We start from the raw sequence: 18,633 nt of genomic DNA, 5'->3' as shown, positions 1-18,633 counted from the left end.
GATACCAGCCCTATAAACCGCATACATTTTAGCACATAAAGCAGGTATCTCACTGGACCCGCGGTACGTTGGCGACCTTGCTGCGAACGAGCGATTTGACAGAGAGCTCAACGAATTTCATCGATAAAATACGAATCTTTTTACGCTTTTATGTTTTGTTGTGATCTTTTTAGACATACTTGTACGTTTTGCATGATATTCCCATTATAAAGTCAAGGGTCACACAACTCAAGTTTGGACGCAGCGACGCTGCCAACGTGCCGCAGCTTCAGTCAGATACCCGCTTAACAGAAGATATAATTCCAAGAAGCTGAAACAATTAGTTAAACCTGCGTTAAGAAGTTGTAAGAAAACAAGGTTGGAAGGTTGCACTAGCCGTTGCAATGTGAGTTCACGACTTCAAACTTGCAGTCTGTGAGTTTCAAGGATTACGTCACCAGGCGTCAGTAACAAGAACACTTCGTCATCGCACGTTGGCGACGTTGCCAGCATTCACCATATGTTAATGTCTTTGCTGCCATTAGTTTGGAAGCCCTCAATACCTTTGCTGTCACTCGTTTACTTGTGGTAATCTTACCCCCTCCGGGCCACAGTTCACTGACGATATTGCCTGCTATGACTAGATGGGACTCTGCAATTGCCGATGCCATGTTCGCGTGCACAGCAGTCTCGTTTGGAGGGGCACCGATGAACAGAACACTGAAAATCACCACAACGCTCCCTGGACTGTGGAGGGCGTAAGCAAAACATGTTGTCTACTGTCGCTGGTCACGTATCTTACTGTAAGTGATGTATTAAATTCAAACTCTCGTCATCACAATTCACATTGAAAAGTTTATCAAAGAACATTTCCTCACAATGTATCAGCATTGTATCGTAATGCCGTTGTTTTTATGATGTCATTCAAAGGATTTTTGCAGGGGTGTCATTTCTGTGTGATGTCAAAAGCATCGGCGCCATGTCTAGAATCATGTTATCTAGAATATGATGAATAAGATGTAATAAGGTATTCGTCATCTAGCCTCCCACGATGGAGAAGTCTCGTGGTCATTGAAGATACACAAAATGTTTATTTGCAAGTTCGTGCCCGAAGGCAAGGACGTAGACTTGAGAAACATACACGTCGTTGTATACATGATACGGATACTGTCTCTGTTAACAGCGCTTAAGGGTGATTCAATGAAAAGACAGTACATGTACTTCGCCAACTTCTATGTATCATGTTTACCCACACACCTGATATCATGTACTACAACGCCGTGGAATGCTGCTTCGACCGCAAAGGTTTTGGATGCCTGAAACAGCACAGAAGTACGCAGAACAGAAATATTCCTTCTTTTATCCTTAAGCCAAGTTTCACAGAAAAGTAACAACATATGAAGATAAGGATAAAGTTACTGCTATTTAATTGCCTGACGTTTTTTAATGGTCACCACGTAACAAGACCTGAAGGTCACTTCAAGCCAATATGAGAAGCGTTTGCAGGGGAAAAGAAAAGATAGGACATCGAAAAAGGTAATACGTAAAGGAGAGAGAAAGCAGGTTAGCCATAAAACTGCAAGTATCTTATTCATGACCTTCCTCCTGTTGTAGTAGGACTTCCCATGCAGTGACTTACAGACTGAGTCGTATCGTTCACCACCGCTTGGTAGGCCGCTGAAGCAGAGTTTCTGTACTCCTCGTTCCACGGGATCTCAACAACGGCGGTAAACCGAACAGAGAAGATTGCGTCTGGAGGACACAACAGTGGATGATTTCAATGGTAAGCATGTAGGGGTATTTCAACGATAAGTAGGTGTCCTCCACCATGAGCTTGCAAGAAGTAAGACACGAACCAAGATCGAGCATGTACTTAAAGAGAAGGATGGCTCACTGCCATGACGAATTCACGTCTTCTAGATGGTATCCACCAGAAGACCACAAATCTCGGGTTACACCGATATGTCAATAACTTCCATCACCACAAAGAGAGCATTTGGATGCCACATTGATACATTATGTCGTTTATATATATTCACAGAGACAAAATCTTACAAAGGAGATGTGAGCACCATTAGCTCACACCCACAAATCAACCCACCGCTCAGACAAAGCAGACAGAACACCAACGAAAAACTCAGGATTATGTCGAATAAGGAAAAGATTCTTATAAAAGGATTCAATGTCGAAGTTATTATAGAGAAAGAAACCAAAGCCATGCGCAAAACAGTGTGTGCCTTGCTTGCCTGATAGCGTTGAGTAGAAGCGGAATTTTCCAAGGATCCCTTCCGATGTGGCAATCCCTATGAACCGTACGTCTATAGGGGATGGATCTGTCCATTCTATCAACACAGACGTCTGGTTCTCCGTACCCACTCTAATAGTCCCTTTGACAACTTGCACCCAAAACCTTCTGAACTGCCCCGCAGGCAGTATACCGGGGGTAAGCTTCACAACCAGGTGGTCTTCCGAATCAGTCCGCCGGAGGGTAGTGAGCAGGTTGTTCCAACCGCCGATGATTATTTCGTACATCGTAAGTGTGGAATTGTTGACTGGGGACAGGGCAAGGCGCACGTCTGAACTAACCTTTGCTTCAACAGCAAAGGAGATGGCAGGAATCGACTCCAACTCCCATCGGAATGTCGACGAGCTTGTTGTCACGTTGTACACCGTGTTCTCTGGAGATTCTGCTTCACAAAATATTCGTGTTCTACAGAAATTGAATTTTTCTAAAACGAAGTCCAAGTAGACATTTCACATTGCAAAAACTGTATTCTTTGAGGTTGAAATTACTAGTATATGGGTAAGTCAACAACGGCCATTGCCACGTTGTCAGTGGTATACTACTTCGGATATGGTGATTACAAAGTTTATTGATTGGGGAATATGACTGCAATGATGTATACTGTAATAAACTGTAGTAGGAATTTGTATTATGCTTATAGGAACCTATCATTATTCTGATCGATTATTTGACGTACGCAGTTAACAAAACTCAGCTCACTCTATAATGAACATACTGTTAATGCATATTACGATATTCATTGGTATGCAATTTTGGACTTACTTGTAGTAGGTGTCGGGTCCGGTGTAACTGAAAGAAAATATTTATCAAATTAGCTTCAGACCCCAATCACCTAAACAACAAACAGTATCCCAGGATTAATGATGCAATTTAGAGAATAGATATGGGTCTTGCGTACCTATCTTCAGGCAGCAAAACTTCCGACAGAGTTCCGACAGCGTCCACCATGGAACCTCAATGATAGCGAAAAACCTCCACGACCCACAAACACACATTAGAACAATCTCTATCACTAAGTGAATTAAAATATGCTGTTAATCAGCTTTACTGTGAATTAGGATGGAGGAACATATCGTCAGGGAATTAGTGACCAACCATTGGTCACTTCAGGTTAGCCCACCCGAAATGTTTCATCTCTCCTTTGTCGGTAATATAGATGGGAATCGTTTTGCTTGGCGTGTATGTGCCTCGTCAATGATAGACAGCAATCCGACCACACAACCCTCACCACTGTTGAAGTAAGGCTAGACCACTACCAACTGGCAGCAACGAGATCTCACCTAGCTGTATTTGGCAGATATAGTTATGAGTGTGATGGCACGGACGGTCATTCCATGCATGCCGCTGTGTGAAGTGAACACAGTGTTCTTGTCCACCATTGTTGTTCGGCTCTTCTGACCTCCAGTTACTAAAGTCTGTGCCTATATCATAGACACTACCGTCTTCCCATTGCCACCGCCCTTCAGTCTCTTGGTACGTCAGGCCGAACCAGTAGTTTTGACTTTGCATCAGACTCGCGAGGAAATCGTTTGTTACGCTGTCCTTTGGCATGGCCAGCAGCCCACCCTCTGCCGAGCAGGCTTCGCGTGATTCGGAGAACGTTTTGAGCTCTTCAAACAGTTTGAAACACGAATCGATGAGCTGAGTGTAGCCCGTCGGACAGCCTTTGGTACGCGAACAAAATATAGGTTTTAGCATATCATTAAGTAATTGGCACATGTTACGAAGTACCTGAAAAATGACACCCAAGTCACTTAAAAAAGCACGATAAACATTTTCTATAGCTGTAAGGTCAGCTGCTGTGTGACATTTGATGTGATGTATGATACATTCGGTCGAGATCACTTCAATAAACATGAATCAGTGTTGTTGCTTTTTGTTGAGAAATCAAACATAGAAACATGTCATTTCTATCATTATTGATAACTTACCTGGCAACATCATATGCTTTTTGTCGTTTCTAGAAATGTCATAAGTGATTAAAATGAACATGTGAGTCTCATGTGGCGTACAGGGCAAGAACGTATTTAGAACATGAAGCTACAGATAAGGTATTTTTTTCTCTAGTCTCACCTTTTTCGCAAACAACTCCCCATGTTTCAGTGCAGGGGTCATCTCTCCACTGATTGGGGTACGGGTTAGTTTCCGGTACGAGGACGGCGCAGTGTTGCAAGCCATAACCGTTATTCGGCTGCGTCTGCATCCAACGGCTCCAGTTTCCCAGCGGAGTGCCGTCCTCCCACACAAAGGCACCTTCCACGTTTATATCGTTTAGTCCGATCCAAAGATTAAGGTTGTTGTGAAACTGATTTCTGTACTGCACTATAAAGTCATTGGCTGCCTGGTCTTTCGGCATCGCCAGCTTTGCATCTTCCGCTTCGCATAGGGCCCTCGCCTCGGTATAGGGTACAAATGTAGATTGCAGAAGCTTGTAGGATCTAGATCCGTGTTTCGTCCAGCCTGCCAAGGGATCTGTATATGCATGGCAAGATATTGGACAAAGAGGGACATTTCAGAGTCTTACAGAAAATCTAACATCGAATAAAATTGCAGCCACATGGGTTCATTGTTCTTACATTGATTAGGAATGTAAGACCACCTCTCTTCTCTAATTGGCAATTGCAGAAATAAAGGCATTTTCAAAAATATTACATATTGCATATTACCCCTTTATCTAATATCACGGGGTACGTAATACTGCGTAAATTACGTACATGTTATACATTTGGAACCAAGGGTCTTAAACCCACATTGTCTGAGCTACCATGCCCAAATGGTGAGCAACATGTAAATGATTGGCAACATTAAGCTGTGGCCGTGGCCAAGCACCAGTGCACAGAATATGTGTTGGTTTATATTCACCACGCTCATGAAGTTGTAGAAGTCATACAACACAAATCACAAAACATATACTGGTAGTCGAGTCAGGAGGAATCCATACAATCAACATGTAATTCATGTAATTCAACCTTCCAATTGGGGGCCTAGGGAACATTTGATTAACTAGATATCCTCTATTCATGTCACACGTATGAAATTTCAATCATTCCTTTATCAAACTTCTCCGTTACAAATGGATGGAGAGACAAAACAGGTGATGATATTGATCTTGTGGTTCTGCTTGATAAAATATAAAGGGTCTACAGAAATTTAATGTTTCTAAAACGAAGTCCAAGGCGACATCTTACATTGCAAATATTGTATTCTTTGAGCTTGAAATTACTAGTACATGTATATGAATAAGTCAACAACGGACATTGCCATATTGTCAGTGTTATACTTCTTCGGATATGGAAATAGATAGTTTATTTATTGGGAAATATGACAGCAATGATGTACACATAACTGTAGTAGGAATTTGTATTAGCCTATAGGGACCTATCGTTATTCCGATGTTTAATCTCTCCTTTATCGGTAAAGCAGATGGGAATCGTTTTGCTTGGCGTGTGTACCTCGCCAATGGTAGACAGCAATCAGACCACGCAACCCTCAACACTGTTGAAGTAAGGCTAGACCACTACCAACTGGCAGCAACGAGATCTCACCTAGCTGTATTTGGCAGATATAGTTGTAGGTAGTACGGCACCAACGGTCATTCCATGAATACCACTGTGAAAAATGAACACAGTGTTCTTGTCCACCCATGTTGTTCGGCTCTCCTGGACCCCAGCTACCAAAGTCTGCTTCTGTATCATAGAAACTACCGTCCTCCCATTGCCATTGTCCTTCAGTCTCTTGATACGTCAGGCCGAACCAGTAGTCCTGGGGTTGCATCAGACTCAAGAGGAAATCGTTTGTTGCCCTGTCCTTAGGCATGGCCAGCAGCCCACCCTCTGCCGAGCATACTTCACGTGATTCGGAGAACGTTTTGGGCTCTTCAAACAGTTTGAAACATGAATCGATGAGCTGAGTGTAGCCCGTCGGACAGCCTTTGGTACGCGAACAAAATATAGGTTTTAGCTTAAATAATTGGCACATCTTGCGAAGTAGCTGTGAGTGAATAATGATGACACCCAAGGCATTCAAGAAATATCCTTTATCACAGTAAGATCAATTGCTGCGTGTCATATGATGTTATGCTGATATGTCCGCTCTTGGTCATTCCAATGAACACTAATTATTTTTTTTCGCGAAATTAAACATACAAACATGCCATTCTATCGCCATTGATACCAACTTATCTGGCAACATTTAATGATTTTTGTCGTCTCTAGAAATGTCATAAGTGATTAAGATGAACTGTGAGTCTCATGCGGCGTACAGGGCAAAAACGTATTTAGAACATGAAGCTACAAATAAGGTGTTTTTTTCTGAAGTCTTACCTTTCCAGCCTGCAAGGGATTTGTATATGCATGGCAAGATATTGGAAAAAGGACATTTTAGAATCTTATAGAAAATATAACATTGAATAAAATTGCGGCCACATGGGTTCATTGTTCTTACATTGATTAGGAATGTAAAACCACCTCTCTTCTCCAATTGGCAATTGCAGAAATGAAGGCATTTCTTAAAAATCATACATATTGCATATTACAGATACAGCTCATTAGCAACCAAGGTCAGTTGATAGGATAGGCATATGTAAGTAAGTACCTGTGTTTCTGTAGTCGACACAACCCTGACAGTCACAGTGGTTTGCATCATTGCCACACCAGTTGTGTGGGGAACAGCACGGGTTCATGCCGCCAGGGTCGCACTCAGCAGGGTTGCCGTCTTCAGCAGGGTAGCCCTGTCCGCAGCGGTTGTCTTCACGCCACTTCTTAGGAGCTATCAGGAAAAGAGCCACAGTGTCATTGATCAGACGACACAGACAGTCCAGCTATTTGTCAATACGTCCTAAAGCCCCCTCTCACTGGACCCGCGGCACTCTGGCGGCGTCACTGCGGCCGATCGAATTAACAAAGCACTCAACGCATTTCATCGACAAAAATGAATCCTTTTGAAGCTTTGTATGTTTTGTTGTCTTTTTTGGTCATACTTGTACGTTTTGTATGATATTCCTTACAAAGTCAAGGGTAACACAAATCCAGTTTAGGACGCAGCGACGCCACCAGCGTGCCGGAAAGTCCAGTGTGACAGGGGCTTAAGATATACCCCCTTTATCTTAAATCATAACATGGGGTACGTCACACTGCGTAAATTATGTACATGTACATGTTGTACCTTTGGAACCAAGGGTATTAAACCCACATTGTCTGAGCTACCATGGCGAGTAACATAATTAGCCACATTAAAGTGTGGCCGTGGCTAATGACCAGGGTCTGTTGTTAATTGTTTTCTTGAATATCGAAAGACTTTTATTTGCACGACTGCACAGAGTATATGTTGGTTTATCTTCACCACGTTCATATATGTAGAAGTCATACAACACAAAGCACAAAACATATACTGGTAGTCGAGCCAGGAGAAATCCAAACAATCAACATGTAGTTCGTGTGATTCATGTGATTCAACCTTCCAATTGGGCATGGAGACTGTATCAGGGAACATTTGATCAACTAGAGCTCCACCACCAAATGCCTTAGTCAACACCTTTTCTCATTATCACTATCCCTGTAAATGATGCTCCACATTGCACATCTCATATTCTCTATCAATGTCACAAGTATGATATTTCTATTATTTCTTTATCAAACTTCTCCATTACAAAATGGATGGGGAGACAAAACATTATTGCATCACCTCTAACTGTTGTCTCCCCCGCACAACATACAAAATACATAAACAAACAATAGGATAAAGCGTACATAGCATAGATAACAATAAATGTAACATAAGTACAAAACCAATATAACGGCGTAATACATGTATAAAGAAGTAAAAAAACTTCATTCAAATAAGGTACTATATTGCTTATTTATATCCCTTGGTGTTTCTCTCGTTAAATCTACATGCATAGAGCACGAAATTCCTCATAACTCATGTGGATTCTGTTTCAGAATAGATGACACTCAGCGTGTAAATAGGCTGCAACTTAAACACACGTACGTACTTTTTTCATAAACCTCTACCTCGCACAGCGTCAAGATCCGTCTGCTGCCGGGAAGAAGCACCCCGACGTACCGACCAATAAGACCCGCGCACTCAACCGTCAGGTCCGGGGTGCTGGCACTCTGGTCTCCTCCGCATGAGGGGTTCGACGCGACCGTCGTGGAGTTGCCGACGTGGACTCGGAAGGGGTTGAGTCTGTCTGAGCAGCAGTCCCGTCGATTATAGATGACAACACTCTCAATACTATGAGAGCTTCCTAGATCTACATACCACCAGGCATTGTCGTCGTTGTTGGTGTGGGTACAAGAGGAGCCAAAGCTGAAACGTGCCTCTCTGTTCCCATCCACTGCTCTCCCTGGTGCACCTTCGCTGTGGGTACTGGATTGCCATGCGGGGCGGTTTTGTGCGATGTTTTCAGGACGGACTCCTGTTGGAATAGAACGCCAGATCTACCACTGTGATCAACGCAACGCAATCAATCCGTCGCTATATCATTCTATTCTGTATACTGTACTGAACAAAAGTCTCCGAGAGGGACAGCACTTCCAGGTTCGTGCGCTCAGCGGAGGCCGTGGTGCTGCAAAAATATCTAGAGGGTTGCTGATTCCATTGCAACTGCCCTCATGCCGTTGCACATTGGGCAGCATTACCATTGCACGAATTTTGCTTAAACGAATCGTGAAGGCTTAAGTTGATGTTAAATCAACAACGCACTTGAAGCAAGATTTAGCTTGTACTGGTAAGTAAACGAGAAAACGAAAATAGAAACTATGCATAAGACTTCATTCAGATTATATAATATATTCTATTCCTTGAAGGTGAATTTCATACTAGTGGCAGGAAATATGATTGAGAGGAGCATAATCAATATCAATGGGAATAAATCCGGCAAATCACGAAGGAGGAAATATTCAAAATTCAAACCTAACAGATAGAAATCCAATAGTTGTGAATATGTAACTAAAGATAATTTCACCAAAGTTATAATATGAAAATCACGTTATTTGCATGGCGAATATGAATGTACCATTGTCTAGGTTACATAGACTAAGAAACTACTTGCTGGAAGAGGATTTCGGGTCTTTGAACTTTAGTTACGACATCATCTTCTCTGCGTTTATTTCTGTTTTCACCAAGATGGGGGGAATTATGGATGATGAGGGAATCTCTCTTGGTTGTGATCAACTTCACATATTAACAACATAATTGTATTTGAAAAGCAAAAATCATATATGGCAATCACTCGTAATCTTTATTCAGATCATACGGACAAGTACAGATACAGATATTTGAGCATGATGACCGTGTTCCTACACCTGAGTGAGGAGGGTTGACACGGTAGCCTTCGCGTAGATTTGTTTCGGGTGGATGACAGGTTGCGAATCTGAGATCCACACACTTTGGGCATCCGTCTTCTCCAGCGGCACCAATTCGAGGGAGACGTGCTTGTTCTGGTTGGGATGCTTGCAGCGAGCTGCCGGATGACTCTTACGCACGAGGTCCGCCTTGATAACGCCAGCCCGCCTGGCGCTGATCTCGTGGGCCAGCTGAAGACAATTGCCGTTTGAGACTTGTTCCTCTAACTGAGGGGGAAGCGATCCCGGGTCCCATTGTTTGACAGCCATGCGCTCTACCACTTACGCCACACGACACCACAATCATACAACCTATTTGAAATTCAACACTCACCTGGTGATGACATGTCACAAGGAGCGAAATGCCAAAATGGAATGTGAAAAAAATATTGAGAGTTATTCTATTTAACACTCGATATGTATGTTGATTAGCTAGTTAGTTATATATGTTATTATTCCGAGAAAACATTATTCATCAATCTATCTTTTTTCGGTCATCTGTTGAAATTCTTATGTCTCCAACAGTGGATTCAAATCCCCAATACCTAAAGCAGAACTGTAATAAAACGACTTGCAATAATGCTTGTTTAGCACTGATATAATTTCAAATCAGTTGTTCAATATTTTATCAGTAAAACCTGTTAGAGCTAGTTAAACGTATATCGTTACGCCGCACTCTCTCTATCATCAAGATCCTGCTGATACCTAGTATGGTAACCTTCGAAATCACCACAATCATATCTATAATCAGACTGTAACTTTACTGATCAACTAGTACAAACTAAGGCTTATCTGGCAGATGATTTCCGAGTACTCCTTTTGAACCTTCTCAATTCCACATAACCTTCTCAAGGACACAACATTAACAAGAGTTCCACGACCTCATATCTCCATGAACAATTCTATTCATGCAAATGACTTACACATTTGCATAATATATGCTTGGTCATAAACACCTTTATCTAAATTACACATGTTGCAATATTGACAGTCCTATAAGTTTCCAATTAGATGAATTATGGTGTTTTTGCATTTATCATGCAAATTAGGAATTTATTTTCATAATTGGTATCTGTTGATGCTCCACTTTCCATATGTTACATGTATTTGAGTCTGATAATGAAAAACACTGCAAATATAGATTTTCCTCATTAGCTATGCAAATTAAGTCACAATTAGCATAATTTGCACTTCATTATGTATATCCCTGTCTAAGCTACCTGCATACTAGGTATCATATTGACAGTCCTATAATTTCCCAATTATATGAGATATGGTGTTTTGCATTAAGTATGCAAATTAGGAATTTATTTGCATAATTGCTACCTGGTGATGATCCACTTTCCATAAACTATATACGTTACATGTATTTGAGTCTGATATTGGAAAACACTGCAAATATAGATTTTGCTCATTAGTTATGCAAATGAAGTCCTAATTAGCATAATTTGTGTACATCTCTGTCTAAGCTACCTGTATACTAAATATCATGGAAATCCAGCGTTCCTTTCTTCAGTTATTCTCCTTATAAGATTTTCACGATAACGCCCCTACATTTCCAGAGGAAGCTGCTAGAGGGCCCAAACTCACACCACGTCTTCATTACACCACAAGCTATCTGCCACCAAAGAAATCAAGACTATAGCACGTCCAGGTCAAAAGATGCAAAAACACCAGGGGGCCCAAAGTCGACCTTGAATTTCGGCTTCACAACACCCGCCCAGACAAACAGACACACAGACACACCCAAAACAATATCTCCATTTTTCATGGAGATAACACAAGGACGGGAGCCAGGGGGCAGTGAAGTTGTGCCTGTCTGCACCTGGCAGATTAGTGCTCCTAATTGAATTGACTATTTCAATTAATCAGCTCGAGCTTGATAAATCCGTGGGTGTTTTGAAGGGCGCTCTCTCAATGGCTGACCGAATTAGTCCACCTGGCCACATGGTCAACACCATATATGGTCTCCAAAGACACCCATTGAAGAGTCTGATACAGTCTTGATCGCCAGAGTTGTTCTGCTCTCTTGGAATCCAATTGCTAAAGTCTGTGCCATTATTGTGTACAGTTCCATCATCCCAACGGAACTGACCCTCGACGTTCATATCATTCAGACCGATGTAATAGCTACCATCTGTTGTCAGGCTAGCTAAGAAAGTCTGTATCGATGCCCTTGACAATGGCAAGTGTGCCTGAATCCGCTGTACACACTTCAAGTGCTTCGTCGTAAGTCTCCAGTTCTTCAAAAGCCTTGTAGCAGGAATCGGCGTGCAGACTATATCCAACTGGACAGGCTTCGGAAAAGGATAAGGCATTACCCGATTAGAGATTGTGTGTTCAAAATTAATGTTGATAATATTAATTTCGCACCATCTTCATTACATGTACAGTTGGCATATGGCAGAAGAGGAACTACAAGCTACCAACATGTTTGATGATGACAATTTCCCAAAAATGTGATACGGCAACTCGGAATATTTATTTTGATTCATCCTGGTAACTAAAGCACCATTATGTGTTTCTGAAACTTCAGATACTCTTCTCCACGCGTAAAGCATTTGATCGGACCCCCATTACAACGGGTGCAATTTTGTATCGCTATGTACCTACGGGTGATCAACATACCCTTGCAAAACCACGATGTCTGCTGAGACAACGGCAATGGTCATCGTCATAAACAAGGACTTACAAAGGTTTATCTGGCAGAGAACCTTTTATGTGCTGTGACATTTTGGGTGTCATCCCACAGATGTTCACCGTAATGCCAGCTGGCACAGTGTTGGATGTCGTGATTGCTGGTGCAGTCTTCCCAACGCTGATGGCCCTCGGCATCTTGATCATTCAGGCAGATCCAGTTATCATCAGCTATAGTCAGGCTGTCCAAAAGACGTTTTGAAAATTGTTCTGACCATGGCAAGACGTCCGCTACGCAATGAACATAGTTGACGTCCCTCATAGAATGCCTTCAGTTCTTCAAGGGGTTTGAAGCAGAGCGCGGTATGCTCGATATAACTAGAGCTCCACGACCTCATACCTTCGCCAAATGATGTTAACCTTTTCGAGTCATGCATAATAAATCTTGATTATGCAAATAATGTCCTCATTAGCAGAAATCATATCAGTTCTTTCTCTCTACCCAAATACCACAAGTATGAAAGACTTATCTTAGCAAAGAAGGCTAGTAGCATTTCCTCATGAATAATGGAAATGAGACCCTGATTTGCATGATTCATGTCTAGTAATAATGTTATGTTGTCCACATGTAAACACACATACTTAGACTTGAGCAATGTTTTCTTGCACTCTTTTCAAACCTGGAAGTTCGTTTTGTATTATTTCACGTTAACTTTGGTTGATCAACATTATCTATTAAGGTAATCAAATCTAGTTATTTGCGTCGTAGATATCGCCCATATCTTCCACTGTACGACCCCATAATAGTAGTATCCGAGGTATTTGTGTAAATACCAACTTTTTGCGCGGCCCTTCCCGAACATTTATATATTCTTACAACATTGGTGTGGTGACATGTAATAAAAACAAGACACATAAGGAGATGCTATCAGTTGAAAGAATGATCCTCTGAGACTGACCTGTTGTTGGGGTAGGCGTCGGAGTTGGAGTTGGAGTCGGAGTTGGCGTTGTTGCTGTAAAGTTAAAAGGAGTTATAAATCTCGTATCATTTGGTTACGTGACTAAGCCACAACAACTCGTCAAGTCATTCATAGCAAGATTATTTCAGGTTATGTTTGTTGAACACTAAAAGTGATTCCAAACCAGTTGTTCAAACGTTTTTAGTCGAAATCTTACAACGTATTTCATTACCTCTCTTTTTTACTTATCAAAAACCTACCTATAATAATTTAGTATGATAAGTTGTCGTTGACACCACCACGATATGTATAAGTAGATAAACTTACTGATCAGCAAGTACTAACCAAGGTTTATCTGGCAGATGAATTTCCTGTTGACGCCACATGTCACGTCACCCCAAAAGCCGCCACTGGAGACCTTGATACAGTCTTGGCCACCACCACCGTTGTTCGGCTCGCCCGGGCTCCAATTACTAAAGTCTGTGTTATTATCAAATACAGTGTCATCATCCCATTGGAACTGACCCTCGACGTTCAGATCATTCAGGCCAATGTAACAGCTACCCGATTTCGTCAGGTTGGCTAAGAAGGCGTTAGTGTCGCTGTCTTTGATAATGGCAAGCGTGCCGGAATCCGCGGTACATACTTGACGTGCTTCGTCGTACGTTTGCAGTTCTTCAAAAGCGTTGTAGCAGGATGTGCCATGTTGACTGTATCCAGCTGGACAGACTTTGGGGAAAGACAATTCCAAATGAGGGTGACAATACACATTTTGCTCAAGCTCCGTTACATACAGCACCTACCAGTAACCAACATTTTCTGTTTTTGAGATTTCCCAAAACAATAATATGGCAACTCTCAATCTCCATTCTCTAATGTTGATTAATCCTATATAAGACACCATTATGTTTTTCTGGGACTTATGGATACCATTCGCCATCTGCATGAAGCATCCGATCTCAATTGCGACCTGTTTTATCCAGTGGATATAGAACCTGTTGCTGGTCTTAATGGATGACCAACCCTTTCAAAACCGCGAAAATGAACCATCGTCACTAACAAGGACTTACCAATGTTTGTTTGGCAAAGAACCTTTAATGTGCTGTGACATTGGGTGTCATCCCACAGATGTTCATCATAAAGCCTGGCACAGTGTTGAGCTCCATCATTGTTCGGCTCACCCTCTGCCCAACTGCTAAAGTCACTGGTCATATCGAGAGTCACTCCATCTTCCCAACGCCACTGGCCCTCGACATCTTGATCGTTCAGGCCGATCCAGTAGCCTCCATTTAACGTCAGGCTGTCCAAAAAGACGTTTGTAACATTGTCCTTCGGCATGGCAAGACGCCCTCCATCCGATGAGCATAGTTGACTTGCTTCTTCGAATGTCTTCAGCTCTTCGAAGGCTTTGAAGCAAAACGCGTTATGCTGAACATAACCGACCGGGCACGCTTTGGTGAAGGAGCAAAGCATCATCTGGTTAATGATCAGATGAGTTAGGTGTATTTGAATATGTTAAAATTGTTTTGGTCAAGAGACGCAAGAGGTGATTACTACATGTGTTGCTCAACAAGTGACTTGAGATCCAAATGTTAGATGTGTCCTGGGACGTAAGGGTGAAGCTTCCGATGCCATTCTGTCGATTTCGTCACGAAGGGTGCATTTGCTTCGATGATTAGTCGTTTCTTTGTCACTTAAACCAGTTGATCCTCTGTGATGTTATTGTTAAAAGATCCCAGTCCATTCTTGAAGCTAAAACGTCGTTTCGTTTCATTGCAAATTTCTTTAGGTCAACATCATTTATTGAGGTAATAATATGGCTGTTCCCGAGCAGTCAATGTTTTGATATGATGGCATTGTGTTTTGCTGAAATTTTTTTTTTTATCAAGGCAATCTCAACATTAGCTATTTGACAAGTAACACACATAAAGAGATGCCGTCACTTCTTACTTGTACACCACCCTTCATAGAAAAATCTTCTTAGACTAACCTGTGATTGGTGTAGGCGTTGAAGTTGGAGTTGGCGTTGTTGCCGTTGCTGTTGCTGCAAAGTTAAAAAGATAGAGTTGTAAACCTCGTACCACGCGGTCGAGCATCAACACTTCGTTTCTATTGTCATAGCAAGATGATTGCGAAGACAATAGTCCAACTTCTTGTCAAAGGAACCAGCATATGACGTACCTCTCGTTTCACACGTAAACCCAAGCTGGTCTGTACAACGACGATCATTCCATGTGTGCCTCCAATATTGCACACAATCTTCACTACTTCCACCGTTCGGCTCGCCTGGATACCAGTCGGTGAACCCTGTGGATGCCAAACTTGTCCCGTCCTCCCACAGGAACTGGCCTTCAGTGTCCTCGTCACTCAACCCAAACCATTTGTGGTCCGATGACAGAGTCTTGAGGAAACTGTTGGTCTCCGAGTCTTTGATCATTGCCAGGCGTCCGCCGTTGTCGCTGCAGACTTGCTTCGCTTGGCTGTATGTCAAAGTTTCGGCAAAAACTTTGTAACACTTGCCGTTGAATATTGACCATCCTGTGGGGCATTCTAAAGCAAAAATATAAGATGATTACCTGTGACGAGATATTTACAATTCAATACCGTTTGGGTAATGTAAACGTGAAATAATGAGTTCAATTTTTACAAATAATTCCAGCATTGGGAATTACATTGATTGTCAGATGACTATGAAGTACTGCAATTTTATGTAATAAAAGTATATTCACAGAAATTCGAATAAAAATTGAAACATAGACAGATCTTCTAAAACCCACCTGTGCCAGGCACAGTCGTCAATATCGACGTCGGGCTCGCTGTTGCCGCTGTTGAGGTTGTAAGAAGAAATAGAATGGGACATGACGTGGGAAAAACACACATTAGATATGGTTTGATTACAATGGGTACCGTGATCTTGGCATCATGACCTGTGGTTCTTGGTATAGGTGGGGGGAAAGATCATTTGTTAATAGCCTGTGGTGGTGACATCATGGAACGTTACATGTTCATGCTAGTACTTTACTTACATACCTAATATCAATTTCCGTGTCAAAGTAACGAACCTCGTGCTAGTACGTACGGCGTAGAAGAATGTATGTGTTTTATGTGACACATACTGGGTCATACGTCACATATCACGTGGCGTCACATATGATGTAACGTGATATGAAACTATTTGTCTATACGGCCTATGGCATCATTTCTGTGTCAAAATTACTTCGTGAAAAAGCTACATTAGATAGACTTAAATAGGTCTACAATGTTGCAATTTTGCATATGTCACTTTTGGGTGCATGACAGTGTACATATGAAGGCTTGCCATACGCTCCTTTATCATATCTACTATCATGATATATATTACAGTTTCCGAAATATCGTATTAAAGATGTGTCTGAAACAAGCTGTGATAATGCTATAATAGGGACGTTTATGATATTGCAACGATAGCTTATGGTCCCTGCGACTGTACTATACAAGAACATGTCAATTATTGAAAGGATGTGCGTCGAGTCTGGCACTGTCGTGAAAGGATACAATAACTAGAGTTCCACGAACACATTATCTTCGCCAAATAATCAAGGCTTATCATGGAGAGTGATTAATATTTACGTGCTTATCACCCCCTGCAAATTTGATCATGCACCATACCATTTGGAAGTTATGATTGGGCGAATGAGTTCAGTCTAGATAGGGTTTTAAATCATTTGGTGGTACAGGACTAGTATATGTGTAGAGTGTGCTGATATATGTTATAACTGGTCATGAAAAACATGAGTATGTTTATATTATATGGGCCACAAAGGTTCGATATTGCAGCGCTGAAAGTTGAAAGTGATGATGAACTAGTACAGTCAATACATATGAATAGAATAAATCTGTCGCGTTTTTAGGTGTTTTTAGTCAGGCTATCTATTTTGTCCCCATTTCGTTATGTCGCCAACCGTGTTGAAAAACCCAGCAGGACCCACACCTCTGCTTGGAGAATAGTTTATCTATTTGACCTACATGTACGTTTATGCAAGGCCATTTGTTTACATGACCTGACACTGTCCCATTGAAATGCAGTGGGTTAACAAACTTTCCTTACTAATTATGCAAATTAGCTCCTGATTTGCATAATTAGTCATTGATAATGTAAATCACCATCTGAGCTCTCTACATACCAAAAAAATCACGACGATCTGTCGACCCCTTCTCAAGTTATTCATGTCCGAATGTCGAAACAAAAACACCCACTGCAGTTCTTAACATGCCGCTAGGGGGCCAAAATTTACAGAACTTACTTTCTGTGGCATGAACTATCTACCACACAAAAATCATGACCATAGCACTTTCAGAAAATATGCCCCTAAATTTTGAAGCTCCGCTGCAGTACCTTAGGTACCCGCTAGAAGGCCCATTATCGAACTTGACCTTCCTTTCTGTAAACCCTACCCATCCACTAAATATCATACGGATCCATCAACAGGTTCTTGAGTTATGCTGGCGACATACAAAAACACATCCACACAAAGCCCGCTGCAGTACCGACGGAAAATACCAGGGGAACCATTTTTGAACTTGACCCCCGTTTCCACAACATCTACACACCTGCAAAAAATCATGAAGATCCATCAACGTTTCCGTCACTTTTTTTGCCTACATACAAACACAACAAAATGCAAAGTCCGCTGCAGTACTGTTGAAAAACGCAAGGTGAATCATTTTCGAACTTGACCTTCCTTTGCACAACCACTACACACCTACCAAAAATCATAAAGATTCATTGAAGCTTTCTTGAGTTATGCTCCTGACATACATTCAGACCCACCCAACAGATTTTTCAACCGAAAACATAATCTTCTCCGAGTACAAGTACTCGGCGAAGATAATTACAATATTTAAACATAAGTATCCGAAAGACCATCGTACCAGTTTCCACCTGAGAGTATGCCAAAAACAAAAACACCAACTTCAGTTCCAAACAAGCCGCTAGGGGGCCCAGACTTACACAGCTTACTTCCTGTGGCATGAACCACACAAAAAGCTTGACCATAGCACTTTCAGAAAATATGCCCCCAAATTTTAAAGCTCCGCTGCAGTACCTTAGGTACCCGCTAGAAGGCCCATTATCGAATTGAAAATTCCTTTCTGTAAACCCTACTCATCCACTAAATATCATGCAGAACCATCGACAGCTTCTCGAGTTATGTTGTCGACATACAAATGCACTTACACACAAAACCCGCGGCAGTAGGGACGGAAAGTGCTAGGGGTACCATTCTTTAACATGACCTTCGTGCTTACAACCGCTACTCACCTACCAAAAATCATGAAGATCCATCACTGTTTCCGTCACTTTGTTTGCCTACATACAAACACACAAAAATGCAAAGTCCGCTGCAGTACTGTTGGAAAACGTCGGGTA

General features: G+C 41.8%; 1 long non-coding RNA gene across 1 annotated transcript; it reads right to left on the bottom strand.

Moving 5' to 3' along the window:
* Nucleotide 1: 1 nt before the first annotated feature.
* On the bottom strand, nucleotides 2-1,728 carry LOC136438793 (uncharacterized). Its single transcript, XR_010756462.1, has 3 exons — nucleotides 1,619-1,728; nucleotides 1,237-1,295; nucleotides 2-726 (listed from the first exon to the last, which is right to left on the bottom strand). It is a non-coding gene; the product is annotated as an uncharacterized lncRNA (long non-coding RNA).
* Between the last annotated feature and the right edge of the window lie 16,905 nt (nucleotides 1,729-18,633).

This window comes from Branchiostoma lanceolatum, chromosome 7 (assembly GCF_035083965.1).
Source record: "Branchiostoma lanceolatum isolate klBraLanc5 chromosome 7, klBraLanc5.hap2, whole genome shotgun sequence".
In the NCBI taxonomy this organism is placed as follows: domain Eukaryota; kingdom Metazoa; phylum Chordata; class Leptocardii; order Amphioxiformes; family Branchiostomatidae; genus Branchiostoma; species Branchiostoma lanceolatum.
The sequence above is the reverse complement of the archived record's forward strand: the minus strand, read 5'-3'. Positions and strand labels throughout refer to the sequence as shown.